Here is a 25881-nt window from a genome sequence, read left to right on the forward strand (position 1 = left end):
ATTCCATTCCAATTAAATAAGATTCCAAGTTTATTAGGAAAAGGTAAAGACCCATAAAACCTCCTCTAGAAGTCACAATTAAGAAATCGCTTCAAAAACTACTTGCCACCCACATTATTTTTCCTTTTAAATATCTAGAATGGGTACCTAATTTGGTCACTGTTTGAAAGAAAACTAGAGAAATTCATTTATGTGTGGACTATCAATCCTTAAATAAAGTGTTAAAGATAATTTTCTACTTCCTCACATGGATATGATTTCGCAATACGCCGCGGGGTCTCAGATGATGTCCCTTCTTGATGGTTTCTCTAATTACAACCAAATTCAGTTCAAGAAGGATAAAAATATATAGAACAATTTTTGTTATATTCCAGGGAACTATTTCTTATGAATATATGACTTTTGTACCTATCAATGTAGGTGCTACCTTTTAGAGAGCTATGCAAATAACTTTTGATGAATTCTTCAGGAATATCTTCCAAATCTATATTGATGATTTAATTGTTCATTATAAGTGTTGTGTTTACCCCTTTGATAATCTTAGGAAAGTGTTTCAAAGATGAATCAAATACAAAATGTCTATGAACCTTAAAATTTCCATCTTTACTAGGAATGAAGGAAAAATCCTTGGGCCTATTGTTTCCAAATTTGGAGTCAACATCGACACAAAGAGAATTGAGGCCATAAAAAATTTATCAGCCCCTAAATATAAGAAGGAAATTAAATCCTTCATGGGAAAAATAAATTTTGTTCGAGGGTTTATTTGTGATTTTTCTAAAATAGTTAAACCAATTCATAATCTACTAAAGAAAGATTGGACTTTTTAATGGGAAGAGTGTCTAGTCAACTTAACATCTTAAATTGCTCTACATAAATTATCAATCCAGGTATTGTAAACTGATGAAGTGTAGTGCACTATATGTGTTTAGTTAACCATTTTCTTACTTCGTTGCTTTATAGTTTATGTTGTTTTTGGGGGTTTTGTTTCTTATGATTAATGAAATTAATCTAAGAAAGAAAATTTATGCTTCTAGATGAAATCTCTAAATATTAATGGACAACTAAATCTAATGACTTTTAATGTTAAAATCTAATTTCTAAAGAACGGAGAAAAGGAAATGAACAAATCAAAACTTTGAATAGTTAGATTAATCTAGGCCGGCAAAATGTCTATGAAATGAAAGAAAAAATGATAATGCTAGTTTAAAACAATACAAAAACAACTATGATCTACTGTAGGCTCAAATACCATTGGGAAAAATGAAGTGCTTTGTCACTCTGCTAGACAATTTTGGGAGAACTACCTCCTTGTGCTAACATTTTGAGGGATTCAATACTTCATTGTTCTAAAACTGAAAATGAAATTGCGACAAAGTTAAATGAAAGACTAAGACTGAAAGTGAAATTGCAACTAATCTATTATAATAGATAAATGAGGTGCTTTATCACTCTGCTACACAATCTTGGGTGAACTACCTCCTTGTGATATCATTTTGAGGGACTCCATACTTCATTTTTCTAAGAAACAATAAACATAAAAATGCAGAGAAGGAAACACAATCCGTTATGCTAATTTGAAATGGAAAGCAAATACAAAACATGTAAAGGAAAACTAATCTACTGTGTGCTCTATTGCTCCAAGCACCAATTGGAAAATAGGAGGACTACTTTCTTGTACTATTTTGTCAATCAAATATTACACAATTAGATACATCTACAATCAACCGGTTGAACACACTTGCATGAATTAAACTTTCATGAATGGAAAATCTAAACTATTAAACATGAAAACAATCATAAAAATAAAATGACATACTTGAAAGAAATAAAAGCAAAACTACAAGATAAAATCTACTCTACCTTACATTCTAATATGCTCCATGACATCTCCTACTTCACATCTCCTTCCATGTTGGGAACCTCAAAGCTTTATTCAAATTCTTCAAAATTACAAAGTACAAAGTAATGACAAGTTGAGCTAACAAAGTTAACAAAGCTTCCAAATAAAGGAGAGAGATCTCCTATTTATACAAAAATATGAGAAGTCATCTCATTAATGAGAGTCCACGAATCTCTCCCTATATCTCTAGAGTTATAATAAAAATAGGAAATGATAAGACACATGTCTTCTTAGAGTTTTAATACAAATAGGAAATGTGACACATATCCTCATGATCCCATGATCTTCTCCACTCAAATTCGAATTTGGCCTTAAGATGCCACATAAAGGTCTTCTAGAAGCTTCCTTTTGACCTACACATGTCAACAATCTCATCCCACTTGTTAGGTATAAGCGTATGCATATTATTTTCTAATTTTTAACCACAAACTCACTTAAAAATGCTAAGAATTAATAAAGTTTGGAAAAACATAAATGTGACCCAATAATGATGAAAGTGAGATGAATGTAGTGACATGGTAGTGAAATGAAGGTGAAATGGAGGTGATATAATGGACATGATAGTGAAAGTGTAATGGAAGTGAATGACAATTTCAAGACCCAAAATACCCCCCAACTGAAGCTATTGCATGTCCTCATGCAATATATATTACATTAATTCTTTTGATCCTTGAGCTTTTGCTTAAATTTGCATGATATCATTTAATAACTTTATACTTCTACAAAGTGTTTTACTTGAATTGGAACATGGTTGGTTCTTGTGTTACAACCATATTTTGTTGTTTCATTCAATTTTGATCTTTGAACTTTGCATATTGTTAATCTGATTATTGTTGCAAAGTATATCTTTATTGGATTGCATCATGGTTGGTTCTTGTGTGACAACCATGATTGTGTTTATATTCAAATTATCCTTTAAGCACTTTTGAAAAGCCATTGTATGTTCATAATAATGTAATAGTTAATATATTTTGAAAGTACGTGGGCTTTTGAATATGATATGAACATGGCAAGATATGAATATGAATGTATTCCTCCCAGCTGATGGTATTGGAAATTTTATGAAATGAGGAAGAGAAATGTTTTTCCAACAATTATCATTCTAGCTTTTTATGGAATTCTATGGTAAAAATTTAGAAAATGATGTACCTTAATTTCCCCTCTGAAATGGATGAGTTGTATGTGTGGCGATTACAAAATTCTGATAAAAGAGTCATGAATAAAAGAGTCCAAAATGCCGAAAATAATAGTCTTCATGTCTTCAAAACTCATTGGCACAATTCCTACTATGTGAATAGATGTTATAATGTCGAACATAGCAGGAAATGTTTGACTTAGTGGCCATTAATGGATGCCACTAGTCAACACGAGAAATCTCACCATTGATGAAAATTAGAGTCAAGATGCCCAAACACGTCTTGCTAGGTACGAATAAATTTGTTGATATCGAGTCACCTAGAAGATCTGATGAACAAGGGACATTAATGTATTCCCATTGTTCGTCGGCATGAGAACTTGCCATTAAGGCATGCAACCCTCAAGGTGATTTTGCAAGGAATTTAGACTCAAAGGACTATGGACTGAATAATTTGCATTGAAGCAGGGTTTATTTGCGAAATGAAAATGATAGGAAAGAAGAAATGAAAATGGAAGATAGCAATGAAAAGTAATAATGGCAATGGGAAATAAGCATGTAACTTAGCCTCTTGCTTTTATTTGTGGGTTAGGAGTGGAAAACAAGTAATGGAAAGTGTATGTGAATGTAAATGGAAAATATGAAGGGAAATGAGGTGAATGGTTTTTTATGAAGTATGGATGTAATGGAGACAATAGTATCTGAAAGTTTTGCAAGTGTTTGGATTTGATTTTGCATGAGCATGTTCTCATCCATTGATGTTTCTTCTTTGTTGCTAATCATCCTCTTACGAAACAAATTGGTCTCTAAGAGAGACACTATTCACATGTAGTCATTTTTCCTTCCTCCTGAAACCTGCAAAAAAAACTAATACTTCTTCTGCAATGGAATGTAAGACTATGAAAAGAGAGAGGTGATCAATCTCTCTAGTTATGATATTTACCCACAAAACTAAGAATTCATGAAGGAAAACCAAAAGAATATATACCTGCTTCGGAATTAGTGCCTCAAGTTAACTATTATATACTTTGAGAAATTTGTTCATTATTGATTGCTTCAAACTCTGATGATGGATTTCTCATTATGTAGATCTTGTCGATATCTTTCCAATGACACTTAAATCATCGAAATCCAATTTCGTATGAGAAAGTTAGACTGATTTGAATAGTGAGGTTTCTCGGCTGCAGAATTAATGTTTAGCCGCGGAATGGCTTTCTAGCTACAGAACGTGGACAATTTCTGTAGCTAAAATCTTGAACAGAAAGTTAGCTATGAATTTTCCATCATCAGTCAAAAATTAATCAATACCTTCCAGAAAAGTGAGCAAATAATCTACTTATTTCATTGATTCATTTTTTTTTACTTTTTACTTTTTATTTTTTTTAACCTATCAACCTTTTGATTTTTTTTTTTTTATTTCATTCCCTGAAGTCAGGAAGAACATGCAGCGACCACCCATTTGATCCATCTAAATCTAGTATGGAATCTACCTTCGCAAAATTGATATCATTAAAAACATGAGCTCACCTGGCGACTGATGTTATAAATTTCGGGCCAGCTAGAATGTTGAATTCTTTGGCAGACGGTGCACTTGGACCAATCATTCATGAGCCTCTTTTCTCTGCTATTCTTTAAAGTTCCCTTTGTTATCCGATAAATGGAGTGACTACGTAAAGAGGACTGTGTATATGGCAGTGGAAAAACTAGTATATAGAAACAAAAATAATTATGGATATGGGGATGGAATGACAGAATATATGGAAGTAAAATGACTATGAGTATGAGATAAAACGACTGCAAATCCAGGGTATACGAAAACATAGTAGCTGTATGCATAAAATGTGTGGAAACAGAGTGTGCTCAAGGTATATGAAACAGATTGGTTGTACACGTAAGCTGTGTCAAAATCAGAGTGACTGTTATACCCAGAGAATACGAAAACAGAGTGACTATGTGCACAAGGTAATAGAGTGTTTGTATGCACAAAATATATGAAAACAGAGTAACTTTCTGCAAAAAACGGTTGTGGGAGTATAAGAGAACAACTTGGTGTAATAAATGAACAATCATGGTTTTTAAGAGTCGTATTCAAATAAGTTATGTCATGAATCTAACTGTTTGACAGGTGTGCTAGAGAAGTCCAGTTAAGTACGAGTCATTGAGTTTAAAACAGAGATTGCATCATTAGATTTAACAAAATGTCGCACCATATGGATTTAATGTCACAAAATGATTAATATTCAAATTGAATTTTTCTTCCTAGAGCGTGACGTGTCCAAATAGTTCTCTATTCATTTAATGAAAATCGTTTTTTCTCACACAACATGCCAAAATGGGCTTCAAAGAACCGGAATATTCTCCAAAACAGTTGCAAAATTCTCAAAACCATTTATGGGTTATCTAATCGACCCTGTTCCTAAAGAAACCCATGTCTCTATTTTCCTGAATTTGGTTTCATTTGGCTGAAATTTACGTTTAAAATTTGACATTTTTTCAATTCTGCATTTTCTGGCAATGGTGATCAGCAATAAAATTCATTTCTGGCAATTAAAAATGAAATGGTGGTAAATATTGACTACGATCTTTCTACCCAAAAATCTAAATAAAATCTCCATGTGCTATTAAAACCATAACTACTGCCAACAAAACATAGTTTTAAACAACTTATCCATACTCGGAAAATCATAAGACATTCATTGAGATTGGTATTTAATTTGAACTCGACTCTTGCCCAGGTCTACAAATTCAAACATTTTTCTGTCAGTGCACAAGTTTTCATTCTTCCAACCCCTTCATAACTCCTTCGTTGTGGATTACTCATTCGTTGCCTCTTGAAGCTCTGCATGCCCATGATTCTCTACATGGTTGATTTTTCTTTGAACGTGAGTCAAACTTGCATCTTGCAAACAACAGTTACATTCTTGGTTGCAAGTTGAATTAAAGCTCAAGAAATTTGATTTGTTGAATTCTATAATTTTCAGTTTTTTTTTTTTTAAATGTTCTTGCATGTTTGTTTCAAGACCAAAGCTCAAACAGGAATAAAGTATTTGAGCCATAAATTTTATGTGCAGGTTTTCTATTGAGGCCGTAGTGGAAACTGGAATTAGAGATAGCTATTGGTTGTTTCTTATTATTTTTTTTTTTCTGAAAATGTGAACTTTTATAGAAATGATTAATGGTTCTCAATTTCAAGCAATGAAGGCTTCAAGGTGAATGTACTAGAACCTGAAAATAGGACTTTGACTGTGGCCTTAAGCTAGTTTTTTTATCGATCTGGTCTGGGTGACTAGGATATAATCCATGTCAAGACAATTCCAAAGATGCCCATGTGGTCGGTTTCTTTGTTTGACACTTATAACCTACTAAACCATGGAAGTAGCTACGAAACACACAATTAGCTGCAGAATAGGGCTGTGTTCTGTAGCTAATTTGCAAAATATTATTAAACAGGAAACAACGTTTTGAGGGTCACTACAAACCATATCAGTCAATCTAGTTAGCTGAACCTACCAAAGCAGTTGGATTTTTATTTATTTATTTTTAAACGTAATAATTCTTTTTCTGATCCTCCAAATCACACAAAGTGCAGGAGGAGAGCATACTCGAGAAATTATTATTATTTTTTTTAGATGTAAGAAATAAGGTCTCCTAATTACACTTCCCTGGCAATGGTGCCAAAATGTCTAGTCAATTTAACATCTTAAATTTATCTACATAAGTTATCAATCCGGGTATCGTAAACTGATGAAGTGTAGTGCACTATATGTGCTTAGTTAACCATTTTCTTACTTCGTTGTTTTAAAGTTTATGTTGTTTTTGGTGGTTTTGTTTCTTATGCTTAAGGAAATTAATCTAAGAAAGAAAAGTTATACTTCTAGATAAAATCTGTAAATGTTAATGGACAACTAAATCTAATGACTTTTAATGTTAAAATCTAATTTCTAAAGAAGGGAGAAAAGGAAATGAACAAATCAAAACTTTGAATAGTTAGATTAATCTAAGCCAGCAAAATGTCTATGAAATGAAAGCAAAAATGATAATGCTAGTTTAACAATACAAAAACAACTATGATCTGCTGCAGGCTCAAATACCATTGGGAACAATGAAGAGTTTTGTCACTCTGCTACACAATTTTGGGAGAACTACCTCCTTGTGCTAGCATTTTGAGGGATTCAATACTTAATTATTCTAAAACTGAAAATGAAATTGCGACAAAATTAAATAAAAGACTAAGACTGAAAGTGGAATTGCAACTAATCTATTATAATAGCTAAATGAAGTGCTTTATCACTCTGCTACACAATTTTTGAAGAACTACCTCCTTGTGATAGCATTTTGAGGGACGCCATACTTCATTGTTCTAAGAAAAAGTAAACATAAAAACGCAGAGAAGGGAACATAGTCAGTTATGCTAATTTGAAATGGAAAGAAAATAAAAAACATGTAAAGGAAAACTAATCTACTGTTTGCTCTAATGCTCCAAGCACCAATTGGAAAATAGGAGGACTACCTTCTTGGACTATTTTGTCAAGCATAGATTACACAGTTAGATAAATCTACAATCAACCAGTTGAACACACTTGCATGAATGGAAAATCTAAACTATTAAACTTTAAAAAAATCATAAAAATAAAATGACATGCTTGAATGAAATCAAACAAAGACTACAAAATAAAATCTACTCTCCCTTACATTCTAATATGCTCCATGACATCTCCTACTTCACATCTCCCTCCATGTTGGGAACCTCAAATCTTTATTCAAATTCTTCAAAATTACAAAGTACAGAGTAATGACAAGTTGAGCTAACAAAGTTAACAAAGCTTCCAAATAAAGGAGAGAGATCTCCTATTTATACAAAAAGATGAGAAGTCATCTCATTAATGAGAGTCCATGAATCTTTCCCTATATCTCTAGAGTTATAATCAAAATAGGAAATGATAAAACACATGTCTTCTTAGAGTTTCAATACAAATAGGAAATGTGACACATATTCTCATGATCCCATATCTTCTCCACTCAAATTCGAATTTGGCCTTAGGATGCCACATAAAGGTCTTATAGAGGCTTCCTTTTGACCTACACATATCAACAATCTCATCCCACTTGTTAGGTATAAGTATATGCACATTATTTTCTAATTTTTAACCACAAATTCACTTAAAAATGCTAAGAATTAATAAAGTTTGGAAAAGCATAAATGTGACCCAATAATGATGAAAGTGAGATGAATGTAGCGACATGGTAGTGAAATGAAGGTGAAATGGAGGTGATATAAAGGACATGATAATGAAAGTGTAATGGAAGTGAATGACAGTTTGAAGACCCAACAACGAGTAAGCTCAAAACTCGTTTCTAACCATTGAAGAGACAATAAATTCTACACTCATTTTGGAAAACTTTATTTTTTTGAAATAATTGATCATATATACTAATGTGATGGAAGAAGCAATTTCGGGTATTCTCATGCAAAGGAATGATCAAGGTGAGGAATATCTTATAGCCTACATGAGTCATAACTTATCTCATGAATTTCAGCCTACATGCTTATGCATTGGTTAATACTATAGAGAAGTTTCGACACTATATCTTGGGTAAGTATATAGAGGTAAGATTCCTATTACCTGTTGTCAAATTTATGCTTTCCCATAAATTGTTGCTTAGAAATTTCACACATTGGCTTGCCAAAATTCAAGAACATGATTTGATGATTATCACTTCAAAAGTAATTAAGGGACATGGACTTACCCTTCACTTGGACCAACACCTTGAGCCTTGTGAGGTTGATAATAATTATGATTCTTTATCAACCCATTTTGTAATTAATTAGGATCATATTGACCTTGTTGATCATACTTAGTATAGAGATATAAAATTCTATCTACAAAATGAAAGATATCATAACAATATTGATAAATAACAATGAAGGAAATTTTGTGTTGATTCTTCCAAATCATTAATTCTTAACATTATGCTATTTCATGAACCTTTGATGAAAATTTTCTATGTTTTTTCAAAGGACAAGGTAGCCAACAAATTGTTGCAGGATTTGCATGGGTCTACCTTTCCCAATATGCACATAGGCATCCATTTTTCTTCCAATGATATTAAGGTACGGTTTTGTTGATGCTGCGATCAACACCGTCCGAAATGTTTCCTACACATGAACTTTGGATCTTACTAAGGATCTTATGATCTATAATTACATAGTCACTTCATGATTGATTAAAGTTATGCTAAGTATTCAAGTCTTCTTCTCAGTTTCTAAGTGGCAAAGTCACTTGCTCACACATGTTCAGTCTATAACACATTCATGACCACATTCTTTTACAGAAGATTGAAAATGCATAGAATAGTACATCAGGATAGTGCCTGTGTAATGGTCAACCTATGTGAACACTCAGTGTGTACTTTTATTACTAGTCTGTCACTTTTAGCTGCAATTGTGCTTCTATTTCAGTGAGTTTTTCCAACCATCGTTTTTGCATACCTTCAATTTCGCAAGTGTCGATTTCATTTTTATGAATGTTTCTTTTGCTTATTTTCACTTTAATAATTTTTTTTTCATGTTATATTCACTCTATAATGTGTCCCTTTAAATTTTGTTCGCATTTTGCAAGTGTCCTTTGCACTTTTACCTTACTATCGCAAGTGCCGTCTTTTGGCATGAGAAGTGTCACAAAATGTAAAACAAGAGTTGTGGAGAGGAAAATTTGTTACAAATGGGTCTTATTTACCATGTATACATGTACTATTCCCATTTCCAAAGTTTTGTGCTTTGTCATACATGTATCATCATTGTCGTCGCAAAGTGTATCTTAAGCGTTACACCTTGTCAAAGGGAGTCAATTGTAAAATCTTAAAGGGAAATTATTATGCATGCCCATGCACTATTGTGTCATATTCATCATAAGGAAATAATCAGGCATATTTCCCAAGTATTGAGAACTTTTTTATAATTTTTGTCACTGTCGTCGCAAAGTGTACCCTAAGTGTTGCACTTGAAAGAGGTTATTGTATCATCGTCACATTGAGGGGATCATGTTGTTCTTATTTAATAAGTGTTCAATGTTGTGTCTTCACTTATTATGATCGTGTGTCATTTTTCATAAGTTCAATCGTAGTCTCACATCTACCTTATTTATCCCACACTTAGTCAAATCTTGAAAAGATTTCTTTCCAACCAACTCGACCTAACTCAGCATCAAGAACTACACATTACATAGTAGCAAGGACTACAACTACAAAATTCACATTTCCTTCCTCAAAAGGTTGTGCATTTTGTAGTCAAAATTCACAGTTCCTTCCTTTACCTTAAAAATTGTGCAATACTCCTTCCTAGTCAGTCTCTTGTTGTGCATTACGTAGTTTCAATCATCAAGCTATCTCATTGAGTCCCTGAACTATGCAACTCCGCAATCCACTTATCAGTATCCATATAGAACTGTCCATTGCCCAGTCTAAAGGCTAAAGATTGCATAATTGACCTCCATGACTATGTAGTTTATCCTTCCTGACAACCTTCTTCTGCCCATTGTGTAGTGGCAAGCCTTATGTTGTCTCCCTGAGATATGCAATTGCACAACACCAAGACCTCTCTCTCTCTCTCTCCCCTATATTGTACATTTGGAAACTTCAAGGGTGAAGGCTACCTCACTGAGCTCCACAACTGCATAGTGATCTTTTCCAGGCCTTTAGAAATGCACATTGCACAGTATCAAGCTTTAATCCATCACTTTAGGCCCCTAGAAATGCACACTACACAATCCTCGAGTATTCCTCCCTATCTACTGCCCAGTCCCAGATCAATCAGTCATTTTCATGAATAAGGATATACTAGGATATTTCAGTTGATGGTGTCTTTTCATGAGTGTATTTGACTTGCAGGTGCTACATCTTAACATGATAGGATGATGCACAGAGAGGAAGTGAAGGAGATCATAAAAGAAGACAATTGTGAAGCTGGAACCATGAAGAATTCATCGATCAAGAATATGAATAGACACTAGCTTATCACAAAAGGTCAAAGATCTAGATCACTTGAAGACTCCATATCAATCATCCCATTGGAGGATGAATATGAAATAAATGAAAGACCCATCAAAGAAAGAATTAAAAGGAGCACCTTGGCAAAGCCATATCATCATGAAGTTCCATGTCATCATTGTCAAGAGTCATCTCAAGAGTCACATGTGTCATAGTGTGTTGCCACATCATTTGTGGAATGTAATTATGTAATTCTCCAAAATGAGAAAATGTAAAATTTCTGGAAGAGAAAGCATCCAATATGGAATATAAAGAGTGAACAGAAATTTCTAAGGTCATATAGAATCTCAAAGTTATTGTAAGAATTTGAAAATTCATTGTAGAAGGTCAAGGGTTATGAGGGATTTCAAGAGTCAAATGCACCATCATAGCTCAAGGAAAGGAACTTTTGCGAATTGAACTTTCAACTTGCCTTCTCTAGCATTGGCATGGAAGAGAAGATACTTCTTTGGAGGAGCATGTGGCGACTGAATGTTACACTATTGGGGCTAGTGTGGCAGTATTGTACTTGTATATCTTGACACTTCCACTTAATACATGAAGCTCAATGAGCCAACACATTTTCATGCATGTAACGTGGGTATAGTAAGAATATTCTTTATATGTTTGTGGTATATTATTTTTTCACATGTAGTAAGGATATTAAACTATTTCAGTGGATTTGGTACTTACCTTGTTAAATGTGCGTTTTATTTCATTTTATGATTGTGGTTTTATTGTGAACAACTCTGCACGTTAACTAACGATCCTCTAATGCTCTTGTGTGTCTCTTTTAGGATAGTACTATTACTTTTATTCTAGAGGCCCACTCTCTTTCTCCTTGCCATTAAAGTACCTTATATACATTGCAATTGTATGTCTCACAGTGTCAACTTACTTTATTGTTTCAAAGAATGTTGTATAACCTCTTATGTTAGTAATTGTAGCCAAGGAAAATCCCTAAGGACAATGGAAACCGACAATATTTCTTGTTGGGGCTCCCACTCCAAATGGTGTGAGGTCTAGTTGGGACTTCACATCGGGGAGACCCCCTTGGTTTACAGATTTGCAAAATCATTAAAATTTGGTTCTAGAAGGAGTTCTAGATGAAAAGATATGCTCATTGAGTCTGTTTTGAATCTCTTATCTCAAATGGGTCTTTCCCAGATCATAATGTTGGAATTTGTTTCTAACCTATCTCATAGTAAACTTTTCATATTCACGGAACAATTTGATGACTTTTCTCAACTAAGGTTTGGTGGTGAGGGTGGTAGATTCATAGCCAAGCATATATCTGATTTTCTTGGCTTTTGTAAGTCTCATGAGATTGATGAAGAAGATTTTATCTGTATATTATTCACACTCACTCTTGAAGGTTGAGTTAAGAAGTGGTGTCAAAATCTACCATTTTCTTGCATTCGTTCATTTGATCAATTTCTCAAGGAGCTTCAGCAGGCCTTTGATAGGTATGATTATCAAGATGTATGTAATAATCTTGATCTTCTTAGAATGAAATATGGTGAATCCATAAAGGAATTTATTAATCGGTTTCTTCACCTTTGGTATGAGTTTCACGCAAAAGTTTTTAACTATAATTTTATCAGTGAAAAGTTTCAGAGCTTGATTCTATTTACCTTGAAATATTTTGAATATGAACCCTAAATGGCACTTCTCTCCAAACTTATGATGATCATGAGCCACCCACATTTCTAAAGAGGAACTTACTATTGTTCCTTGTTCTTCTCCTATTCGAGTACCAATACGGGTGCCTTCTAGCAATGATTTTAAGGTTGGTAAATCTCAAAATAAAATTGCTAATCCATCCATTAAACCTTCAGCCATTTCGCATGATCTGAATCCCATTCAAGAGAAATTGGACTGGTTTATAAATTACACGAAGCCTGAAGTAAAAGATGATCCCTTAGTTTTTCAAGATCACATTAATGTACATAATTCTAATCTTGAATCTGATCCAATTGAAAACATAATTTTCTCAAGGGATACTTTTCAACCTCTACCATCTACATCTCATGATTCCTTGTTTCATGATTCGCTTGATCAATCTACTTCAACTTTTAATGATGTTCATCCTGTTGTTTCAAGTAGTAATCAAGAACAAGGTAGTTGCATTTCATAATCGTAGGAGAAAAATGTTGAGGACATGTTTAATATTTCTTAACTCCTTGCATTTCTAGCTAAACATCGATCTCACAATCTTGATAACATATAAAATGATTCCATATCCTTAATTCAAGTTGTGAATTTAGACAACCATCACTATGACATCCCTCTTTCCATTAGCACATGTGGTGATGGATATCAAAGTACAAGAAATGATATTTTCCATTCTTCTGAGGACTTTTATTTGTACGATATCGATGTGGAATCTATTTCTCCTAGTTTAAAATATCCAGTTATGTGATGTGAATCTCCTTCAATTTATAATGATTCCGAAGTTTGTTCAAGACATGGATCTTCAGATATAAAATCTAAAGAAACTAGTTTTTAGTATTTTGAATCTTTGGTATACCCTGTCAAAGAAAAGTAAGATCAATCTGAATGTTACATTGTTATGCATGTCTTTGATCATTATGATTATGAAAATAATATCATGGAGTATAACATGCATGTTAATCCTTTGGTCTCATAAGATCAATATAATTTCGTTACAACTAATGCTTCTCCTCCTATGTCTTTTCATCTTTCCTCTCCTCTACCACACTATTCATCGTACCTTAATGTGTTTGATGAGTCTGTTAGACTAAAAACTTTTCTTAATTCTTTAGATCCTTATTTGGCTAGTAATGGCTACAATCAAGTACAAGATGGTGTCCTTCTACCATCAAAGGATGAAAATATTGAATCTATTATTCATGATATGCTCAATTGTAAATATGTTATAAGTCAAGAGGAAGATGTTACAACTCTAAACAATCAAGGGTGTTTTCTGAATGATATACATCAATTCTCTATCCATCAAGAATATGATATGTTTAATATTAAGTTTAATCTAACTAGTGGCATTTATATTGTTTTCATTGATACATCCGATGATAATGGTGCATATTTACCTTTTTATTTTTCTAAGCCACCCAAATTCGATGATCCACCATTAGAAAGTTCAGAGACTAGTTAAAAGGTTGGGGAAATTTAGCCCCTATTGAGGATTATGTCATGTTCTTACAATGTTGTTGAGATCTACAAATTAATTTGGATCTTGATTTCCACACATAACTCTTTCCTTAACATTCATACACTGGAAGTGAGATCATTCTTGAAGTACTTTCAAAATTTTCAAGCTAATCCCCTAAAACCTAAAGATAGAGTTTTTGATTAGATAGAATATTATTGTTTGGTTAATTGTTTACCATGCAAATCCCTTGCACCACACCCAGTTTTGGGGAGCACATATTTTGCACTTATACACATTTCAAAGCTTATCCTTCTGATTATCAAGATTAAGGCCATTCTGGATTGAAGGATATCCCTTTGTCAAACAATTTCAAGATAGGTCACCTTATTATACCTCTTATGTATGTCATTAGGTTAATCATATTTTTGGCACAATATCTCTTCTTGAATGATAGAAAATGTTTGACTCATTCAGTGAATCAAAACCCTTGTGTTGATATGAATTCCCATTTTGACTTGACCCTTATTTCCAATATTTGACCAGCCTCGTATCCTGATTTCATTTCAAAATTTAAAATGTTAGTGATTTTTTGGAATGCCTTAAGCTTTGATATTGTAGGCCTAGAGTCTAATCGGATACAAAGTAAACCAATGGTGAATTGAGGATCTTATAGTCACCAATCTGGTCATAGTCATTTTACATTGATTGATTTTGTTTAAACCAATCATCTTCATGGTTTATCATTTTATGATTCATATGCTTGTTGGATAGTTGAGGCACTTGTGTATGATTTGATGGTTATGTAAAGTTCTCACCATCTTGACAAGGCTTCTGAACAAGATCAGATCAATTTTCCATCAAAAGATTCACTTTGCGATTTCGATGTGTTAATTAAAAATTCATTTTCTCATGATTATTAGGTTTTTCAAATCTATTATTCTATATATGATCCAATCACTGAATGGTTAGAGTAATCTTACTTGGAAAGCTCTGTCACAAATAACAAGTTTCAATTTTTCTTTATGTTTCCAATAATTGAAAATACGAATGAATGTACTTTTGCAAGAAGCCTTAAAGTTTTGTATGATCATCATTTAAAGCAACAAGATAAATATTGAGGCTAGTTAAATATAGTTAGTATTGCACATTCTTTCTTAATAAGAGAGACCTTCAATTCATTGTGCAAGGTTTTCAAATTATTTTCTTTACTCTTTCACAATGCTTTATATTTCTTTCAATTGCTTGTATATTTGTGATTGCAGGTCAAGAGAGGTTGCATTTTCTACACTAGAAATTCCATTACACTTAGCCCTAACCTTATAGCTCATTAGGTTAGGCGTAGGTTTTTGTGCCTTTCGTCCCCTAGTAACATTGCATGACCATTGCATTTTACTTCGCAATAGTCCTTGAATTTGGTTTGTTTTCTTTGCTTGTCTTCCATGTTGCTTTACATTCAAACTTTACTTCAACTCTGCTTTTTCTTTTATCATCCTATTATGCCTTGCCTTGTCTTGATCACCTTTGTTTAATAAGACTCTACATGAAAATTCTCTTTCTTGTCTCAAACGATAATGTGGCAAAACTTGAAAAGGGAAATTGTGACAAATGAGCAACGCTTGGCTTATTTGTCAACCTCTTCTCTATCTTGGGTTTACATAACTCTAAAGTTAATGAGTTTGAATGGAAAATATGATCCATTCGAATGGAAATCCATTAGTCAAAGAATAAATAGTGGTTCGATTCGAGGATCTTCATTCCTTGACTCGTTGTTGTAATTAAATGGTGTTCTTATTGTTGGTCCAATAGAGTAGAAGAAGGGAAAGGGGAAAAATAGCGAGAAAAACAATATCAAAGATATCTATCTATCTATCTATATATATATATATATATATATATATATATATATATATATATATATATCTGTGTGTGTGCTTGTGTGTGTGTGATCCAAGTTGACTCAACTCCTAGATTTAACCAAGATCTTTTATTTTCGTGATGTGATTAGAATTGCATTTAAAATAGCATAAAGGAACATAAATGCATACTGTAAGGAAAAAGGAACATGATGAGAATTAGCAACATAAAAATGCAAGATGTTGATAACAGAGTTCGTCCAGGAGGGACTACGTCTTTGGGCCCGGGTGTCAAGATGGTGTAGGCCGTTGCATTAAGTGCTGGAAAGAGTGATGATGTACATAGGTGGTGACGTCCCTATCATAAAAGGAAAATTCCCTCACACAGGAGTGGCTCGAAGAGATGTTTCGTTACAGGAACTCTCATTCAAAAAGGACTCCTATCAGTATGACCTAAACTCATGCATGATGATAATCAACTTCCCACCAACATGGAACAAAGGGGATCTCAATGCAAACATACATGGCAACACATGAGTATCCCATCAACATAACAACAAAGGGATCTCAAACAAAACATGATGAATCATGACAACAAGTACATCCCACGGATGATTCCGCAGCACATCAAGCAGGAATCATGAAACAAGTAAGAAAACGAGATCCCACATCAAAAATCAAATAGGGATCTATCTAGCTCAATGCATCTCATAGAAAAACAAGTACATGAACGCACTGCATATACCTCACATCCTAGGGCCATCTGAAGAAAAGGATGTCAAATTGTTGAAGCTGGCTGTACCATGAATCTCGCGGCATCGAATCTCATGGAAGGACTGCTCGCACATTGAATGTTGACACGTGCACTCCACTTTGAAAAGTGGCTAAAAAATGAAATGATCAAATGGAAAATATGAACGCACCATCAGATTTTTGGCATCGAATAGTGAAAAATAGACTATCAAATTTCTGAATTCTAATTAAATGAAAACCTAGGGCTTAAGAAATATTTTAGATTCCCCCTAGATTCCTCAAAGATTCCCTCCTCTGGGTCATCTAAGGATCTGCTACTCTGATCAAATTTCTGACTATGCCATCAGGTTTGTGTCACTGAGAGGCGTAAGATTGACATGAAATTTGTCCAATTTGGATACTCGCAAAATTTCGGCCTCTGAGGAATTTGGAAGATTCCCTCAAGATTCCTCCAGATTCTCCTCTGCTGGGAATATGAAAATCTATTGCTCAGAAGACAAATCCAACCTCACCATAGGGCTCCCTGCGAAAATCTGAGAAAATTGACTGTAAACTTGATTACATTCTGATAAAATGAATCTTTACCTCAGAATTCTTTAAGATTCTCTGCAAAAATTTTGTGTTGAAAAATGTGTCATCATTCTGCCTCCTAGAACTACGTCATGGTTGCACTGCTCAAAGCCCCATTCTTGGTTCTTCTCTCCATTCCCTGTTCTATCTTTTGGTTCTCCCTTCTCTTGCAAATGACTGTCAGGTTTATATAATATAATGACAGCAGAGTTAAGAAGGTTGAGCCCACATGGCCCAATAATGGCAGAGGCGTTTAGGATGGCAGAGGTTGAGGGGTCAAATCTCGACCCCTCCATAGTTGACACATTATATATATTTTTTATTATTTACATAGCACATTGAATAGGCACGTTGTGCATTTTGGGTATGCAGTTATGTTTGATATTAATGTTACGGTGGAGGTTGGAGGGTGTATTAAATATGGGGTTGTTTAATAACCATGGGGTATATGGTTATAACAACCATACACCAAAAAGGAATTTAATCCAACCATATTCATTTCAACAAAATTCATTTTAACTTTTTGTTAAGTTATTTGGATGGAATCATATTAACTATTATATATATATGACTTTTGTTATATGGTTATTAATAACAAAAAAAATGATTTTGTTATTATATTTTCTTTTTATGATATTTTCTTTTTGTTGTCTTTTTGTAGGATTAAAGAGGCCAATGAGGAAATGACATGTTTCAGAGTTTGGTGGGTTGCTATGGGTCCCACTTGCTCACTGGGATGCCATGTGGCACAATGTTGGCCCCTCTTTTCCCCTACCATGTCAATCTTTGAATAACTCTATCTTTTGCACACAAGTTCAATTTGATGAACTTTGCACGCCATTACAATCAGGATGATGAGATCTTCAACATGAACCTAGTTCGATCACAATACAAACACTTTATTTTTTACCCTTCCTGAGTCTTGTTGGATTTTGGCATGTGTCTAGAGCCACCTAGATCAGTGTGTGTGCACACACACACACACACACACACAAATCCTTCTTTGAAGAGGAAGGCTCTTTTTATCTCAATAAGTTTAGATTCCTCTTCCACCTTAGTGAAATAAATAAGTGTCGAAGCACAATCCTATAAATAAAATAAATAAAGAGTGAAAGAAGAGAAAGGCTTCCTGCGCAAAAAGGTGAGAGAAGTAACTTCACCAGGGTACCTTTTAGGATCGCTAGCAGCGAACCAATGCATGTGTTCCCCTAATGACTCTATTGTGGTACTTTCCAGGCCTGCTAGCAATAAAGAAACACCATATATGAAAATTAAAACTCTTATTATCTTAAACATGAAATTTTATATTACTCTTCTACTAAACCAAAAAAATTGTGATTTGGAAAGATTTTTGAATGTATTTAGATGAGAAAAGGAATAGAGGATACAATATCCATAACCAGGTTCAATGGGGAAAGCAAGGCAATACATGAAATGAATCAATACTTCCTGAAAGACTGAGACCTTGCACTTAAGAATAAAACATGAACAAAGAAGTTGGAGTTCAATCAGTGTGTTTCCAAGTGTTGATGCTGTGATCAACACCCTCCAAAATTTTCCCTGCACAAATTTTGGAGCCTACTGAGGACATAATTATTTTTCATTCCATATTTAATTCATGATTGATTAATGTTATTATAAGTGTTTGGTTTTTCTTCTCAGCTTTTAAGTGGAAAAGGCACTTTCTCACACATGTTCCTTCTGTAACAAGTTCATGAGCGTATTCTTTTACACAACCTTGAATAGGAATAACAGAATCCATCAAGATAATTTATATGCAATTTTCAACCTATGTTAACATTTAGTGCACACTTTCATTAACAATCTCTCACATTTGGCTGTGATTGTGCTTCTATTTCGGTGAGTTTTTCCAATTGTCGATTTTGCACACCTTTTCTTTTGCAGGTGTTTCTTTCATATTTGTGACTATAGATATTGCTTGTTTTCACTTTAATAAGTGTCATTTCATGTTATCTTCACTTTGGTATGTGTTTCTTTCAATGTCGTTCACATTTTGTAAGTTTCATTCAAATGTTTCTCTTATTGTCACAAGTGTCATCTTTTGGCATGGGAAGCGTCACACATCGTAAAAGCAGAGTTTTGATTCATTACAAGAGGAAAATTTGTTACCAATGGATCCTATTTACCACATATACATTCATTATACCCATTGCCCAAGTTTTATGCAATTTCATACTAGTGTCATCATTGTCATACCAGTGTCACACCTAGTTGAAGGGAGTCAATTGTACATTCTTAAAGGAAAATTATGATTCATTCTCCCACACTACTATGTCCTATTCATCATAAGGAAATACATTAGTTATATTCTCCAAGTATTGAGAATTTTCATACAGTTATTGTCATTGGCTTCACAAAGTGTACCTTAAGTGTCACACTTAGAGGAGGTCATTGTACGATCATCACATTGAGAGGATCACATTGTAGGAATTTACAACGTATGTTCAAGTTCCTTAGTTATAACACCAAAGGAAACCACTCACAAATAGATCATATATTAGTACACTAGTATTCTTGATGTGATTAAAAGCATCAAAGAGGGACAGAGTCCATGGCCTGAGCCAACATGGACACTTCTGGAAATTTATTAATGTAAAAGAAATAAAATTTACATAAGCTTCTCACATGAACGGTCATCTAACAAATGACCCTCCATGCTCTTTAACTAGAGATCACAGACCAATCATGTGTTAAGCCATGGATCAAGTGTCCGTAATATCAAGGTGAGAATGAACCGTTGGGTCACTTCATGTCTAGAACATATCGTGACCGTCAGATTGTAAGTTACAAAACTTACATACTAAAAAATCACACTTTACAGAACTATACACCAGACCAAGTTATACTTAATTATTTCATATGTGTTGAAATATCCTAACACCCCCCCCCCCCCCCCCCCCCCCTTAAGAACAACTTGGGATAGGATTGAAGGATGTACAAAGATGAAAGAATAGGAGAAGGAAGGAGGCATTAGAACATATCCCCCCTTAGTGACAACTTCTTGAACTCAAACCATAAATTGATGTTTAGTAAACTTAAAATCTATGAGAGCCTATGTAAAGATGTTTGTAACTTTATCATTAGTTGAACGATATTGCACTTCAAGAACATGATCATGAATGAGCTTTCTCATCAAGTGCATGTGTAGTTCAATGTGTTTTCTGTGCTGATGTTGGACCAGATCTTTGCAGAGTTGAATGGAACTTTGATTATCACATCAAAGCCACAAGGATTCCTTACTAGCTTCAATGATGCCATGATATTCTTCTTTTTCTGAAGAAAGGGAAATGGCACTTTGTTTCTTTCAAGCCCATGTAATAGGTCCGGAACCAAGAGTGAAGAAATAACCTACAATAGAGTTCCAATCATCAAGGTCACCAGCCCAATCCGAATTATTGAAACCAACCAATAGAGGAGATGATTATTCACTCTAATGAATGCCAAACTAAACTGTACCTTGAACATAATGAAGTATTCTTTTAGCTTCTTTCGAATGACTTTCATGTGGGTTTTTGCATAAACTAAGCAGTAAGACCAACAACAATGGAAATGTTAGGATGGGTATGGGCCATATACAAATGTTTTCCAACAAGCTGATGGTATAAGGTTGCATCAACTTCAAGGGGAGTACAAGTGACTAAAAGTTTGGCTCCAAACTGAAAGGGAGAAGGACTACTTAGATTGGGATAGGGAAATACCTTCTTTGGATTGCAAGACTTGAAGACCAAGAAAATAATGTAAGTGTCCTAAGTTTTTCATTTCAAACTACCTTTTAAGGCTTGACTTCACATGGTTTATAAGGTTGGGATCACTACCAGTAAGCATAAGATAATTAACATAAAGATCAAGAATTGTAAGAGACTTACCCACTTTCTTGGTGTAGACACTATTATGAGAATGACACCTAGAAGAGCTAGTATCTAGAAGAAGGTTATCCATTTTGGCATACCAAGCCTAAGGAGCTTGCTTGAGACCATAAAGGAATTTCTTAAGCTGACATACAAGGTTGGAGTTTGTTTGTATAAATCTAGGAGGTTGTTCCATATATATTTCTTCATGCAAGTCCCCATGCAACAAGGCAGATTTAACATCCATTTGCTGGACTTCCCTTTTGAAAGAGGAAGCAAGGGAAAGAATAAGGATTATAGAGTTCATTTTGGCAATAGGGGAGAAGGTTTTAGTATAGTCAATTCCTTCAACTTGTGAAAAACCCTTACAAACAAGATGGAATTTATGTTTATCAACTTTTCCATCTATTCCAAACCTGGTTTTGTAAACCCATTTGCATCTAACAAGTTTTCGTCCCTTTGGAAGAGGAACAAGGTCCCATGTATCATTTTCCAATAATGAACTATATTTTTCATTCATAGTTGTGTCCCAATCTAGATGGCTTGAAGCTTCTGCAAAGGTGTCATGATCACAATTCGCTTAATCTTGAGCCAGTAAAGAAGAGGCTTTATCAAACTAAGAACATATACGACGCTTATCTATAGGATCACCTGCAAGAGAACCTGTTGCATCTCCAGTAGCACAAACCCATTTTGGAAGTTGAAGATCTGAAGGAGAATCCCGAGAAGGTGGGGGAGTATTTTCATCCTTGTTGTCATCATTTGAAGAAGAAATATTTTCAGAAGTAGAAGCGATAGATAGAGGTGGCACTTCAACCAAACTAGGCTTGTAGGCCGATATATTTTCAACAAACTTTAAATCTCTTCTAATGATAAAATTTTTGGATTTAGGTTGAAGAAGTCTATATCCATTGACATCTTCAAAATATCGAAGAAAAATACAATTTTCACTCTTAGGTTCTACGGATTTATGTTTCTCATTTGGTGTATGGGCCCATGCTTCACTTCCAAAAACATGAAAGTGACTTACATCTGGTTTAATGGAGCTCCATGCTTCTCCTGGAGTGATATTCTTGTAGGTTTTAACCCCATACAAGATTTACTTGCATACGAATTCTAACAACAGAAAATAAACAATGTGAGAGCATAACACATAAAACACATATAGACAGAGATTTTCCCATGGAACCCAAAAACAATACTCCCAGATTGATTTTTCATTATGTTCCTTTCAATGTTACAATACATATTTATACATGTCGAAGCATCCAATACCATGGACCGAAAACCATCACGTCCAAAAACATGTGCGAAAACCATACACAAAACCATTGGTAGGTTTGCCCAACCTAATATAGTGTCCAAAACAATTTCCCCGGGGTGTTGCCCTAGACCCCATAGAGGGGGGTTGACTTCCCACCTCAAACACCCTATGACACCCCTGCTGCACAGTCGGTGCAACGAAGGCGTTGCTCCGCAGCCCTTCTAACCTCCCGGACAACTAGGTGTGCTAGTTGTGGAAAGAATATAACACAACCCAACATTCTCCCACTTGTTATTTTCTTTCCACAGGGGGTTACAGGAGAGCTTAGTCATTTATCCAACCTTGAAATGCCCATTGTTTCTCAACACGAAGAGAACTTCTCACAGCTCATAGATTTTATCAAAGCATTTGCAATATTCTTCAAGGTTTCCACCTTTACCAACAACACCTTTTTGTCTTCTATCATATCCCTCACAAAGTGATACTGAACATAAATGTGCTTTGTCTTTGAATGGTAAGCAGGGTTCTTTGCCAAGAAAATTGCACTTTGGCTGTTACAGTCTATCCTTATAGCCCCCTGTACTAACCCCATACTTGAACACAATCTCTGCAACCAAATAGCTTCCTTGCTTGCATGAGTGGTTTCCATGTATTCTGCCTTTGTAGTTGATAGTGCCACTACATATTGTTTCTCACTCATCCAACTAACTGCACCTCCAAATAGGTTAAACACATACCCACTTGTAGATCTTCTCTCATCCAGATCTCCAGTCTAGTCTGCATCAACAAAGCCACGAATATCCAACACTCTGTCGAATCCTAGTCTTCCTTGGTAGCACAAACCATAATCACTAGTGCCACGCAAATACCTGGAAACCCACTTCACTATTTTCCAATGCTCCTTCCTTGGTTTTGACATAAACCTACTCAATACTCCCATTGCATGTGCAATGTCTAGTCTAATACAGACCATTGCATACATCAGGCTACCGACTGCACTTGCATATGGAACATGGGACATGTCCTTTTCCTCTTCTTGTGTATTGGGACACCATTCGGCAGATAACTTTACACCTATAGTAATAGGAACCTTCACCGATTTACTATCCTCCATATTAAACCTCTCCCTTCTCAAAAAGCAGATCACATTTTGCTCCATGCTTTCACGTTCTCTCTTCTAAAAATGCAGATCACATTTTTCTTTATGCAGATCACATTTTGCTCCATGCTTTTAGGTTCTCTCTTCTCAAAATGAATATCACATTTTTCTCCATGCTTCCACGTTCTCTCTTCTCAAAATTTAGATCACATTTTTCTCCATGCTTTCACATTCTCTCTTCTCAAAATGTAGATCACATTGCCCTGATGATGGACTCACTAAGTTAGTCTGAAACGTTGGTTTCTAAAACTGATAACAAGTTTTTTCCACAAATATTTCAAAAAGTCTACCAACCTATGTTGAATCTCTTTTTAACATAATATTAAACCTCAGCAGTATTGTCTCGACATACTTCCTTTGGTTTAACCAGAGCTTCATCTTTGCCCAATCTCTTTTAATTTCCATGCCCAAAATATAGTTTGCAGCACCAAGATCTTTCATGTCGAATTTGGAGGAAAATTGGGTCTTCAAATCTTGCATGATGTCTTTGTCATTTTCAACCAGCAACATATGATCCACATACAAGACCAGATAAATAACACGGTCACCAATTAATTTAAAATATGTTGGAAATAATACTGAGAGGGTGGGGGTGAATCAGTATTATCAGATCAATAAAACTCTTTCAATACTCAGAAACATATACGCTACTTCAGTTAAGTGAACCAGCGTGTACATGCTACTGTGTCTAAAGAAACCAACGTATAACCAGGAATCTTATGATTCAGTTAGTTTATCTTCAGTAAATGCATCAGGACATTATTAACCATATTAAAAGTAAACAGGTGCAGTATAACAGAATAGATCATCACACAAAAGCCACACACATGAACACCATGATATAAGGTGGAAACCCAATGTGGGTGAAAACCACCTACTGCAAGTCATCTCTATCTTTCTTTAATAAGAAACTTCAGATTACAATCTTTTGTACTGGTGTAGCCTTATACCAGTACGCAGGCTACAACCTGCAGAAGGCTACAACCTTCTCTCGTTTTCCAAATTCTCCTGGAAGGGAGCTCCAACCCCCTTTGCTCTTTTACTAGCTAAGATACTAGTACGTAGGTGCTGGCCTACAATCTTCTTTCCTTCAGGTACCACTTTTCATCAATTTTCATACTGGATAATCCTGAAGCACAACATTACAATCTGAATACCACGATTCATTCACTTTTCATAACAAATCATTGAAGCACAAAACAACCAATACTAGCATCATCAATCTTTGAATCACTGAACCACTGAAACCTTGTCAACACCCAGTCACCAGAACACAGAGCAGACTACAGAACTATGCAATAACAGTCAAACCCAACTGCAACCCCAAAAAATTAAGCTTCAAAAGATATACGCTACTTCAATGAAACCAACCCGCATATACACGTGCTTTTACCAAAGACAACCTACGTACAGATCTAAAAATAATTTCTCATAACTTACAGGTGTACCAGACATCAGTCATACCCAGAACATAACATTGCGTCAGTATGCAGATCTAAACATTCGCATAATCAACCATATAAAGATAGTTCATTTCAAACAATCTGATCCCGATCTATCCTTAGATCTAGTCTTCCATCAACCGGTGTGATCTCTCCTTAGCTCAGATCAAGCAATGTATCATCAACCTAGAACCTGCATACTAGATCTCTTTCTTCATTAGATATTCAACACTTTTTCAATACAATTGCCTAATGATCTTCTTCTCCTTATATAGTCTTAGGCCCTTCTCAATACCACGGTCCAAAACCATAGTAATACAATACCATCAACTTCAAAACTCAGGATCAACATGACTGTCGAGATACCTTGGTCCAAAAACATAGGCTCAAGTATCGAGGACTAACTACCACGGACCAAAGGGAAGCTTCTAGACATGTACGCTCTTTTCTGTTCATGAAATTGTGTGTATACCCGACTTCGTATATAGCGAGACTGCATATCCGTGACTTAGTATATAGCGTACCAGCGTGTATACGCAACTTTGGCTTAATGAACCTGCGTATATGAAATTTCTCTTCATTCTTGTAGTCTGGACTAAGATCTGTCATCAAAGAGAGTTGCCATCAAGGAAAACACCTGTACCGTAGCGCCACACCTGTGCCAAAATGCAAACAATCTCCCCCTTTGGACTTGACGGCAACCCCAAGATCCTTAGAATCATTCTCCTCCTTTGTTGTCAAGGGCAAAGGGCTATGCTCCCCCTGTCAACATGCTGAT

Source organism: Pinus tabuliformis, chromosome 4_2 (genome assembly GCF_031772625.1).
Source record: "Pinus tabuliformis cultivar Carrire ecotype Pingquan chromosome 4_2, CPIR1, whole genome shotgun sequence".
Lineage (NCBI taxonomy): Eukaryota > Viridiplantae > Streptophyta > Pinopsida > Pinales > Pinaceae > Pinus > Pinus tabuliformis.